Source organism: Cetorhinus maximus, chromosome 5, assembly GCF_964194155.1.
Source record: "Cetorhinus maximus chromosome 5, sCetMax3.hap1.1, whole genome shotgun sequence".
Taxonomy (NCBI): Eukaryota; Metazoa; Chordata; class Chondrichthyes; order Lamniformes; family Cetorhinidae; genus Cetorhinus; species Cetorhinus maximus.
The window spans coordinates 123,631,649-123,643,307 of record NC_135883.1 but is presented as its reverse complement, the minus strand read 5'-3'; the positions used below and the strand labels follow the sequence as shown (position 1 = coordinate 123,643,307).

The following is an 11,659-nucleotide window of genomic DNA, read 5'->3' as shown; positions in this document are numbered from 1 at the left end:
GAGAAAGAGAGAGAGAGAGATTTTGCCTGCAACTGCATGGGTGACGTTGGTCTTCTTGTGCCGTCACTCTCACAGCACACTAGCACACCAGCACACTGCACTGCTCCGCAGCTAGTTTTTTAATCCATTTTTCCCTGGGTATTCCTGTAAAGGAAAAAAAAACACGTGTTGCGCCCAGAGTCTGTTTTCTTTGATCTCTGACCATTTTACACATTCTGAGAGATGATCAACAGGAGATAGATTTTAGGTGACTGCTGAGGCACAGTAATCAGTTTTTTGTCTCTGCAGCCACAGGAGATTAAAGTTCAGTCTTTTGCATCTTTCCTGTCTCCCTTTCAAGTGTCTCTGCTTGTAGAATGCCATGACTCCTTTTCAGGTGCGACATTCCATGTTCTCTCAGGACAGGTCTGTCAGTATAATCCATATAGGAATTTTCTAGAAAGTGTTCACTTTACATTATCAGCCATCTTTTGCTCAGTGTTCTTGCTTGTATTTCTTTAAAAACACACAAGTCTTCCTTAAAAAGTTCAATATGTCTGTAAGTAATTCATGGCTGTAATAGGCTTTTCATACCAATGGTAATGGTAGAGTGGGTGATATGCCAGGCAATGAAGTTATGATTGAGGTTGTATACAATTCTGCTGCTGCTGATGGCCCACAGCACCTCATAGATGCCCAGTTCTAAGTTGCTGGGTCTGTTTGAAATTTATCCCATTTAGCACGGTAGTAGTGCCACACAACACAATAGGGGGGTATCCTCAGTGTGAAGGTAGGACTTTGTCTCTACAATGACTGTGCAGTGGTCACTCCTACCAATACTGACCTGGACAGATGCATCTGCGAAAGGCAGGTTGGTGAGGACGAGGTCAAGTAGATTTTTCCCTCTTGTTGGTTCTCTCACCACCTGCGTGGTCTCAGTCTAGCAGCTATGTCCTTTAGGACTCGGCTAGCTCAGTGGTGCTACTGAGCCACTCTTGGTGATGAATATTGAAGTCCCCCACCCAGAGTACATTCTGTGAGAGGAAGGCACAACTGAGACATGTTAGGAACAGTCAAATGCCAGTGAAGGGAATGTAGCACCTTAAGTCATGTTGCGCATTCTTGCAAAATTATAAACCCAACTGGGGCTATTTTAGGATTGGCTTCTAAAGACCCTCTGTCCCTTTCATAGGAAATCCCAAGTGTCAAAATGCATATGCCTAAAGGCCCTAAGGACTCTAAACTTTGCAGCTGGCAGTTTGAGATTTTTAAGGCCCCCTCCCCCATAATACTCTCATGACATGAGTGCAAGTTAGGGCTGCTGTGTAATCCAAAGGATTCAGTCTGACAGTGCCCTGACTAAGGCTTCTGTCACTTGGCAGAACACAGTCAGATCAAAGCCGCTGTGTCAAAGCTCTGTCATGCCTTTGTCATTTGTTGTGGGGGACAGAGGTTGGGGGTTGGGGGTTGGGGTTGTGTGCCCTACCAGTGATCCAGAAGGCTGTAATAACGCTCCAAGGGACTCAGTGGGATGTAATGTCTGGGATGAAAGTGACCCTTGAGCTCCACAATGACTCCCTAGTTAGCAACATGTGACATTGCAGGCTTATGTTCATTCATGTTTCTGTTCAATGTTTCCGCAGAGCCAAGCGTGAATGCCTCATGGAAGCAGCAGTTCATCCTGACATTCAGGCAACTAAAAAGGAGAACAGCCCATCGCTGCCAGACTGAGCTAAAGGAAGAACCTCACCAGGATGAATAAGGGCCAGCAGAGCCCCCTCAAGACCCAGAAGCTGAGGATGACAAAAGTCATTGAGCAGAGGCGTCTTGCAAGACCAAGGGTGTACAGAAGATGCCTCTCATACCTGCAGATGAGAGAGAGACAGTGCCGTAGAAACTTTCATTTGTCTAGGGGTGTGGTGTCTCACATCTGTCACATTCTGAAGGAGGAATTGACACCACAGGAACTGGGAGATCATCCATTGCCAGTGGCTCTGAAAGTGACTGCCACTCTGGACTTCTTCACGAGCAGCTCATTCTAAGGCTCCACTGGGGATCTCAGCGGAATTTCTCAAATATCTGCTCACAAAAGCATTCGAGAGGTTAGGGACACCCTACTTAGCAAGGTGCACAATTATGTCCAGTTCCCCCTAGATGAAGCCAGCCAGGCTGCCAGAGCACTGTGATTTACAGCAATCTCTGGATTCTCACAGGTGCAGGGTGACATCGACAGTCCTCACATGGCTTTAAGAGCCCCCTGGAAACAGCCATTACAATTCATCCACAGGAAGAGGCCCCACTCTCTCAATGTGCAGCTGCTCTGCAACCAGAAGCAGATTACGCAGGCATGTGTGAGATACCCTAAACTCCCACGACTTCTACATCTTGAACCATTTGCAGGTGCCACCAATCTTCCAGGGCCCTCAATGCATTCAGGGTTGGCTCCTCAGTGTCAAAGGTTACCCGGAAAAGACGTGGTTGATGACGCCCGTTCGGCAGCCACAAAGTGCCTCAAAGGAGAAGTATAGCTCTGATCATTTTGCAACACGCTCATTACTTGAGCAGACTATTAGCATCATTAGTACACTCCAGTACTCTCCCCCGGGGCATCTCACACATCATCATGGCTTTCTGCTCTCTACACAACCTGGTGCTCCAAAGGGGAGATGTCTTGCCAGAGCGAGTGATGGGGGAGCTGCACCTCTCCGCCAATGATGAGGATGTCTGAGAGTATTGTGACCACATCAGATGTTAATAACTGAGCAAACCAAATCCCAGAGGGAAACTTGCCTTATAGCCATGCTCTTTTTTAATATTCTGAAAATGTGAAGAAAATGTAGTGATCTCAGCAGCAAGAAATCAGTAACACTTTGGGGATTTTTAAAATTAAAAGTAAAAGTTTTATTAACAAGAAGAAAAGAAAACTTATGCACACAATATTACAGTTACGCAGTTAAAATTAGTCTTACAAAACATTCCCCCAAAAGACTTGCAACTTGGTCAGACCCACAAGTAAACACCTTCCAGGCAACACTCACTTATAGATGTTTAACTATAAAAATCCAGTAATATTACCCAAGGCAAACTGCTGTAGCTTTAATAAAGACATACCACACAACCTCTTTTTGTTTTTATCTCTTAAACTGTCTTCCACTTTGCTATGGAAACCCAAGACTTCAGAACAAGACTGCTTTTTGCAGCCCAAGACTTTTCTGGTTTGATTGGGTGGTTGAATAAATAGCATCTTCTCCCAGCCTAAAGCTGTTTTCAGGAGATCTTCCTCACACAGCCAGTAACCAACAGCCAAACACCAACAGCCAACACCTAATACCTAAGCTGTCCACAGTAACTCCAAAATACCTTTTTCCCCTCTTTCATCTCAGGTTCCATTGCTCTCACACCTCTTTGAACCTCAAATCTTGTCAAATATAAAATCTTTCATGTTTCTATTTTGTCTCTGTTTTCGGGTCAATAAAATGTAATATACCCTCTTCTGTTTACCCATGGAACTCCTGTAAGATGCAAAAATGTTTCTTTTCACCTCTGACTTCCCTTTGATATTCAGACGAACTCTCAACTTATCTAAAAATTCACATGTTAGATCCAACCCATTTGCTTGTATCTCAAACCCCCATAATATCTCTTTACAAATGCACAAACCAAACACCTCTATCCTTCCGTTTCTTAAGCCTCCCAGACAATCTGTCTCTAATAACCTTTCCCCAGGTTAATTAAATCATTTACACACAAACACACACATAAACACAGACAACAAACCTTCTTCACAGAATAACACAATATTCCCTAAAAATATTTTTAAAAATAACATCCATTCTCACAAGAGGGTTGAGCTCATAGAGGGTGAGCTAGCTGATGCCCCAAAGGAAGACCCAATAGCTTGGGCCAGACAAGGCAGGCATGCACATGACATGCTTATAGCCACCATGTTCCAGGAGGATGATGACAAATAACTCACATGAGCCTCTTTGACCAGTATCCTCCATAACCTTACCACCTTGGTTGCAATCCTACTCTCTCAACACAGCACATTCATCTCTAAATGAGGAGTCATGATGTCCTCATCCTTGAAAAGGTACAATAGCCTTAGGAGCATGTGGTCTTTCTGTTACTGGATAATAACAGCAACAGAGTGTTTGTGCGCAGAGTTGAGACGGTGCAGCCTCTTCAAGTATCTCGCCAACATTCCACTGTCTACAGCAGCCTTCAAGAGGCAGGAGCAGCGCCGCAATCTTCAGGGCTGTCGTGGAAGTATGCCTGCAGTTTGGCAAGGCACCTCAAGGAGGACAATCATCACTCAGTGGTGCTTGCCTTCATGTGTGAGTTTGATTCTGAATCCATATTGTGTTTAGCCCGCACAGGCAATTATTCATGCAAGGCAAGTTTTCAGGCTTCATCATCATACTCAGTCCCCAGCATTAGATATATCTTCAGGATGCAGTCATCTGTAACTCTCAGTAATGGATGCAAGGCTGCACTTCAACTGACCTTTCAGTGGACCATGAAAGTTTCAGAAGCAGCGTAGTCTGATAACTGCCAAGCACTCGTGACTGTGCCTCTGGTTGGAGTCTCCCAATGTCTTGTGCTGCCTAGCCGTGGCATTGTGGACCTGAAAGAAAATGCTGACACTCCATCTAGGCCATAAGGACCCAATCATTGATAATAAAGAGCACACATCAGATGTCTTAGAGCCTGGCTCTGATCCCATTTGAAACCTCCACATTTTCATTCCAACAGCCTGGCATATGCACACAGAACCCACCACGCCAATACGATAGTAACTTACACATCACCATGTTGATTGACCATCTCAGTGCTGACAGAAGGTAAATGTAACAGACGCTAGCCAGACCTTCTGGCCAGCATTGCATCCTCCTATGTCCAAGTCAGGCATCTGGGGCTTCTGTACACAACTCCTAGGTCACAGTTTTAACCATCTAGCAGGAATCGCAAGGCTGACCATATATCAACAAGGTTCATAGCTCTAAATCATGGAGGTTGAATGGCAAATGTTATGACTGGGATGAGAGGAGTGCTCGAATTACCAAACCCCACTGCTCCGCAGGTCATACCATTCATTTAAATGTTTAATTTTCTCACCGAAATGGCCAATTGTGTGCCTATACTTCTAGTACCCAGAAGAAAAGAGGCTCTGAGCAGGCTTCTTCCAAAAACTCAGAATGATTAGTTTATTTTAAAACAAAACTTCTTTTAACAAGCTGCAGTACTGGTTCACACTCAGTTTAATCGGGAAGTGTAACCATCGATCCCTTCCTAAAGAATTCCCCCAGCACACACACAGACACACGCACGCAGACAAACAAAGGACAAATAGATAGAGTCTGTCTGCAGAGATGGGCTTTAGAGGATGGGCTTTACAAAATAAAGGATAAAGTCCGCAGGGTCTCTACATTGTCGACCTGGAGTTCCCTCATGTGAAGTCCCGGTGGATATGTAGAAGTTCTCACCAACTGGTCTCAGCTTTGTAGGTCCAAATGCAGACTGGTTACACTCAGGTGAAGGTTCTCTGACTTACAGGGTGATAGCCACACACAATTTTAGACAGGGTAGAGAGAGGGAGCCAGCTAGGGTAGCCTCCCTTTTTCAGCTTGTTCCCCAACAAGACTGAAAGCAAAACCACAGGTTCAAACTTAAGGTTTGCCTCTGCCATGTGATTGCCTTTTTGTCTTCCAGCTTTTCACTCATTAAAGTATTTTGCAATTCAAAACAAACAAACAACTCCTTCTCGTGGAATATACCTATTATATTTTCGATACGTTGCATTATGTTCCAGTCAGAATGATTGCAAAATGTGTAATTGTTATCAATTCCGCCAAATTTACAATGATACTGTTTAGCTTTATTCTTTGTGAATGCCTATTCAAAAGACAAATGGTAAGTTTAATGTGTGAAATAATGGTGCAATGATGTGTGTCGATTGAATTCTTTTTCATTTTAAAACACACATGGACCATTTGCTCTTACAGCAACAACTCACCTTTCAAGATGAAAAGAAATTCTGTTGATGGGGTAAATTAAGTATGAATCAACTATCACCAGTCTTCAGTATCATTGTACATGATTGGAGCATTATGCTAAGATAGTAGTCTTGGACAGCATATGCAAAAAAAAAACCTTCAGGAAACTGGTAGTTCCAGTGCGGATTTTGAAATCAGAAGAAATTTTTATGCTAAAAGCAGAATACTGCGGATGCAGGAAATCTGAAACAAAAACAAAAATAGCTGGAAAGGATACAGTTAACATTTCGAGTCCGTATGACTCTTCATCAGAACTAAGGAAATATAGAAATAAGGTGAAATATAAGCTGGTTGAGGGGGGTGGGACAGGTAGAGCTGGATAGAGGGCCAGTGATAGATGGAGGCAAAGAAGAGATTGCCAATGATGTCATAGACAAAAGGACAAAGGGCTGTTGACGGTGGTGATATTACCTAAGGAATGTGCTAATGGTGACATTAAGGGTAGAAAGCAGGACAAGCAAGTGACAGATAGCCCTAGTGGGGGTGGGGTGGGGGGGAAGGGATCGAAATAGGCTAAAAGGCAGAGACAAAACATTGGATGGAAATAAACTTAAAAATAATGGAAATAGGTGGGAAAAGAAAAATATATTTTTTTAAATTATAAATTATTGGAAAAAGGGGAAATTTTTATGCTCTTTTTCTATCTCCAATTATCTTGGATAACATAATGACTGATAGCATCAAGAAACAACTACTTACTTTCCTCAGGTGGTCACTGTCCATGGTTAAGCCTGTAAGTGTTAGTGTGCTATCCGACTATTGCCATTATTGCAGCACTTACAGACTTTGCATCACTGGATCAGGGTACAGGAATGTTGGCTAAGATCGGGTACCTCCCAACAGACCAAGAATTGAAACTGAAATCTGGTCTGTATGTTTTAGTATAAAGTCACGTTCTGTATTTATCTACCAAGGAAGCTGTATCTAGAAATTCTTTGCGAACTCGTTGATTGGGGCTCCCCTAAAAAGCTATTTTACCAGCAAAGGACAGGATTGTAGAATAACATCATGGAAGATGGCACTTTCACTGGTTTGGGGATGTTTTACTGAAGTTAGGTAGAAAATTACACTGCTAGTGACAGGCAGAAATTTGTAGGATGACAATCCTGTCTTAATTAATCCCTGTGTGCACTTTCTTCACAGTTTACATTTTTTACATTAGTTTACACTTTTTGGCTACTGACACTATCATGCATATTCTTACATTCATTTGTATTTTATTCATGCCTAGAATTTTCCTTTCATTTCACTCTGTAGTCAAAAGTAAACTTAATATTATATGTCAGTACTGGCATACAAACAGAACAAACTGGTTTGGCTGGTAAAAGGCTGTGCAGTCTTCAGGAACATGTTTTCCAAGAATGTTCCTCCCTTAAGTGACTCACCCAGGAGAGGTCTAACCTGATATTTCTCTCTCGACTTACTTCGACATCTTAGCAGCACACTGACACTTACTTCATTGACCATTACATTCTGTGCTTGCTGATGCATAACAAGATAAAAGCAGTTTGCATGCAATAAAGGTGTAATTGTTTGACAGGCTGTCAATTAGTCCTTAAGCTACAAACCTCTTGTTAGTTAATAATATTATGATATGGAATGTAATACTCAGTGCTTGGGAATTCAGTAAATTGCTGGAATATACTTGAGGGGTGGAAAAATTTAAAAGAGCTGCATGTCATGAGGATCTTTCCCTGCCCAGGTCTCCAATCTTCTGAGGCTGAACCAGACTTTTAGCAACCCTGATATTATAATTGACCCTGAGGTAAGCTTCTGGCCACGTATCCACAACCACCTACTTCTACCTCCGTAACATCCTCCGACTCCGCCCCGCCTCAGCTCATCTGCTGCTGAAACCCACATTCATTCCTCTGTTACCTGTAGACTCGACTAGTCCAATGCCCCCTTAGCCAGCCTCCCATTTTCCACTCTCCATGAACTTAAGGTCATTCAAAGCTCTGCTGCCCATTTCCTAACTTGGACCAAGTCTCGTTCACCCATCACCCCTGTGCTCACTGAGCTACGTTGACTCCTGGATTTGAGTAACATCTCAATTTTAAAATGTTCATCCTTGCTTTCTAATTCCTTGGTGTCTCACCCCTCTCTCTGTAACCTCCTGCAGCCCTGCAATCCTCTGGGATATCTGTGATTCTCCAATATTATTCTCTCCCCTGTGCATTAAGGTTCTGAGGCCCTAAGCCCCTCCGCCTCTCTACCTCTCTTTCCTCCTTTAAGGTACTCATTAAAATCTACCTCTTTGACCAAGCTTTCAGTCATCTGCCCTAATATCTCCTTATCTGGTTCGGTGTCTAATCTTGTTTGATAATATTCCTCTGACGTGCCTCAGGACATCTTCCTATATTAAAGACACAATATAAAAACAAGTTGTTGTTTGCAAAATATTGTTAACTGTCTTTACAGACTATTTTTTGCACCTAATATGATTTATTTTTAGCTTTGACCACCAGAAATAGCTCGGGTACCCTGTTTCGCTCTCTTATGCAATTTTTAAAATCATTCTTGGGATGTGAGCATTGCGGCCATGGTCTATGCCTAGTTTTGCTCTTGAGAAGGTGGTACTTCTTAAACTGCTGCAGTCTGTATGCAGATGTGCACCCACGGTGCTGTTAGCTAGGAAGATGCATGATTTTCAACCAGCAACAACAAAGAATGGAAATATATGTCCAAGTCAGGATGGTGTATAAATGTGTATGAGCATTTTACATAGCCTTCCCTTCATGGCCTCTGTGGTTGTTGGAGGTCAATCATCTCAGCTCCAGGACATCACTGCAGGAGTTCCTCAGGGTAGTGTCCTAGGCCCAACCATCTTCAGCTGCTTCATCAATGACCTTCCTTCCATCATAAGGTCAGAAGTGGGGATGTTCACTGATTATTGCACAATGTTCAGCACCATTCGCGACTCCTCAGATACTGAATCAGTCCCTGTCCAAATGCAGCAAGACCTGGACAATATCCAGGCTTGGGCTGACAAGTGGCAAGTAACATTCGTGCCACACAAGTGCCAGGCAATGACTTTGCCAATAAGAGAGAATCTAACCATCGCCTTTTGATGTTCAATGGCATTACCATCGCTGAATCCCCCACTATCAACATCCTGGGGGTTACCGTTGACCAGAAACTGAACTGGACTAGCCATATAAATACTGTGGATACAAAAGCAGGTCAGAGGCTAGGAATCCTGTGGTGAGTAACTCACCTCCTGACTCTCCAAAGCCTGCCCACCATCTGCAAGACTCAGGCCAGGAGTGTGATGGATAACTCTCCGCTTGCCTGGATGAGTGCAGCTCCCACAACACTCATCCAGGACAAAGCAATCCGCTTGATTTGCACCCCATCCACAAACATTCACTCCCTCCACCACCGACGCACAGTAGCAGCAGTCTGTACCATCTACAAGACGCACTGCAGGAACTCACCAAGTTTCCTTAGACAGCACCTTCCAAAACCACGATAACTACCATTTAGAAGGACAAGGGCAGCAGATAGATGGGAACGCCACCACCTGGAAGTTCTCTTCCAAGCCACTCAACATCCTGATTTGGAAATATATCACGGTTCCTTCACTGTTGCTGGGTCAAAATCCTGGAACTCCCTTCCTAACAGCACTGTGGGTGTACCTACACCACATGGACTGCAGCTGTTCAAGAAGGTAGCTCATGGCCAAGGGCAATTAGAGATGGGCAATAAATGATGGCCTAGCCAACGACGCCATATCCAATGAATGAATTTTTAAAAATAGGATCTGGGCAGATAGAAAAAAGTAAAACTAATTTTAAAAAGTACACCTGTATTATTTTAGAGTTTGAAAGAAGAGGGATTGAGGAGAAACCTGGGTGTAATGAGAGATGAACTGGATGTCTGAATTTTTACTTTAACATTGTACTATTTGTGAACCCAAACTGTGGCGGGATGACCTCCTGGTGGGGGTTTCAGATCTTACAGCATTAGTGTGAGTGGTGATAGCTTGTGTTACGTGACATTAAAGTGTACAGATCAACCTGAAATGGCTTCAGATCAGCTTGAAAGTTGTGGCATAACTGCATCCAGAGTGAAAATTGTTTCAGTGACTATTTTGACAGTTACTATTCCAGTGATAAGGGTGTTTAAATGGCTTGACTACTGTGATATATTATCATCTTTCTTTCAGTGCGAGTGTGAAGGTGAAAACTGTGAAGCTGGCTGTGAAGTGTGAGGTGAAAACAAGCTGGCTGGGCCATCCGAGAAGAGATTTCCCTCAAGTTGCAGGTCCTCTTGAGGATGAAGTGATGTGCTGTATTTTGAGTGGTGAAAAGAGTTGTGTTGTCCGCCAGCCATCTGGTGGCGCTGATCCATGTCTGGATCTACAGAGTGAAGGTTCAGCTTGATTTTTCTAGAGCTTCTTGTTGGGAAGGAAGCTCTGGAGAGACGCTGGAGGCGGAGTGAAGCTTCCAGTCCTGGCTGCCAGGGTGATGAGTAAGTACGGAAACGGGGAACAAGCATCATAGGGAGCATTGACCCTGAAAATATAGAGGTGAATTATTCCGTTGTGAGTTTTGCAGCGCCACAAAGAAATCGCTTTATTTAAATGTATCTTAAAAAGGCACTTAAAATACTTTTATACGGTCTCTTCAAAGTACATGACTTTCGAAGGGCTGTTTTCCAGCCATTGGCACCACAAGATGTTGACGACTGTGTTTCTCCAGCTATTTCTGTGTGTGTTATTGATTTGACCTTTATTTGAATGTCTGGACTGGGCAGTGGTGGGATCACTGGCGAAAGATTTCTGCTGGGCAGCTTCAGCCACACCAGTTAGCATTTTCCAAAATGCTGTAATCACCCTCCCTCCCTCCATCTGAAAAGAACTGATGAAGCCCCTCTTGTTTTTTGCTCTCCTCCTCCATAATTTTTCAATTTTTCCTTCACTTAAGTTTCTCTTGGCACTTCTATTATTCTCCATCATTTTTCTTTTCTCTGATGCTTTTCTACTCTTTACTTTTTCTTTTCTCCTCTCATTCCATACACTTTTTTTCTCTTGTTTGCCTTATTTCCTCTATACTCCTTCTTTCTCTCTCCTTTTAATTCTGTGCATTTTTCCTTTCCCTTAAACAGAGAAAACAAATATTTTTTATAGTTGTTTGGTATTTGCCAATCAGGGTCCACTTGCCAACTAGTCAGCACTCTCTTCTCATGAAGTATAAATTGTTGTTCCCTTTACATTTGATATTCTTGTGAATTGTCCTGATAAGTGCAAGACAAAAAGCTTTGACAACATGTGTGTTTTCAGCAATACTCAAATATTTTTTAAATGGTGAGGGGCTGGGAAATGTTGGTATTCAGAGAAACCTGGGTGTCCTTGTACATGAATCACAGAAAATTAACATGCAGTTATCACAATCAACTAGGAAAACAGAGGGTAAAAGCATTAATTACAAAGGGATTGGAGTATAAGAGTAAAGACGTCATACTGCAATTATATAGGACCTTGGTAAGACCATGCCTGGAGTACTGTATACAGTTTTGATCTCCTTTCCTAAGGAAGCATATATTTGCATGAGAGGGAGTCAACCAAGATTCACTGGACTGATTCAGGGAATGAAAGGATTGTCCTATGGGAAGAGATGGAG

The 11,659-nt window shown here is 43.0% G+C and overlaps 1 protein-coding gene across 3 annotated transcripts in view; it reads left to right on the top strand.

Annotated features, from left to right (window-relative positions):
* Positions 1-10,506: 10,506 nt before the first annotated feature.
* smim8 (small integral membrane protein 8) overlaps positions 10,507-11,659 on the top strand; it is a 39,114-nt gene continuing 37,961 nt past the window's right edge. For all 3 annotated transcript variants that reach the window (XR_013576643.1, XR_013576642.1, XM_078542445.1), the window contains exon 1: positions 10,507-10,566. The gene's annotated coding sequence lies outside the window, so the exon portion shown is untranslated. The remainder of the gene's footprint in view (positions 10,567-11,659) is intronic.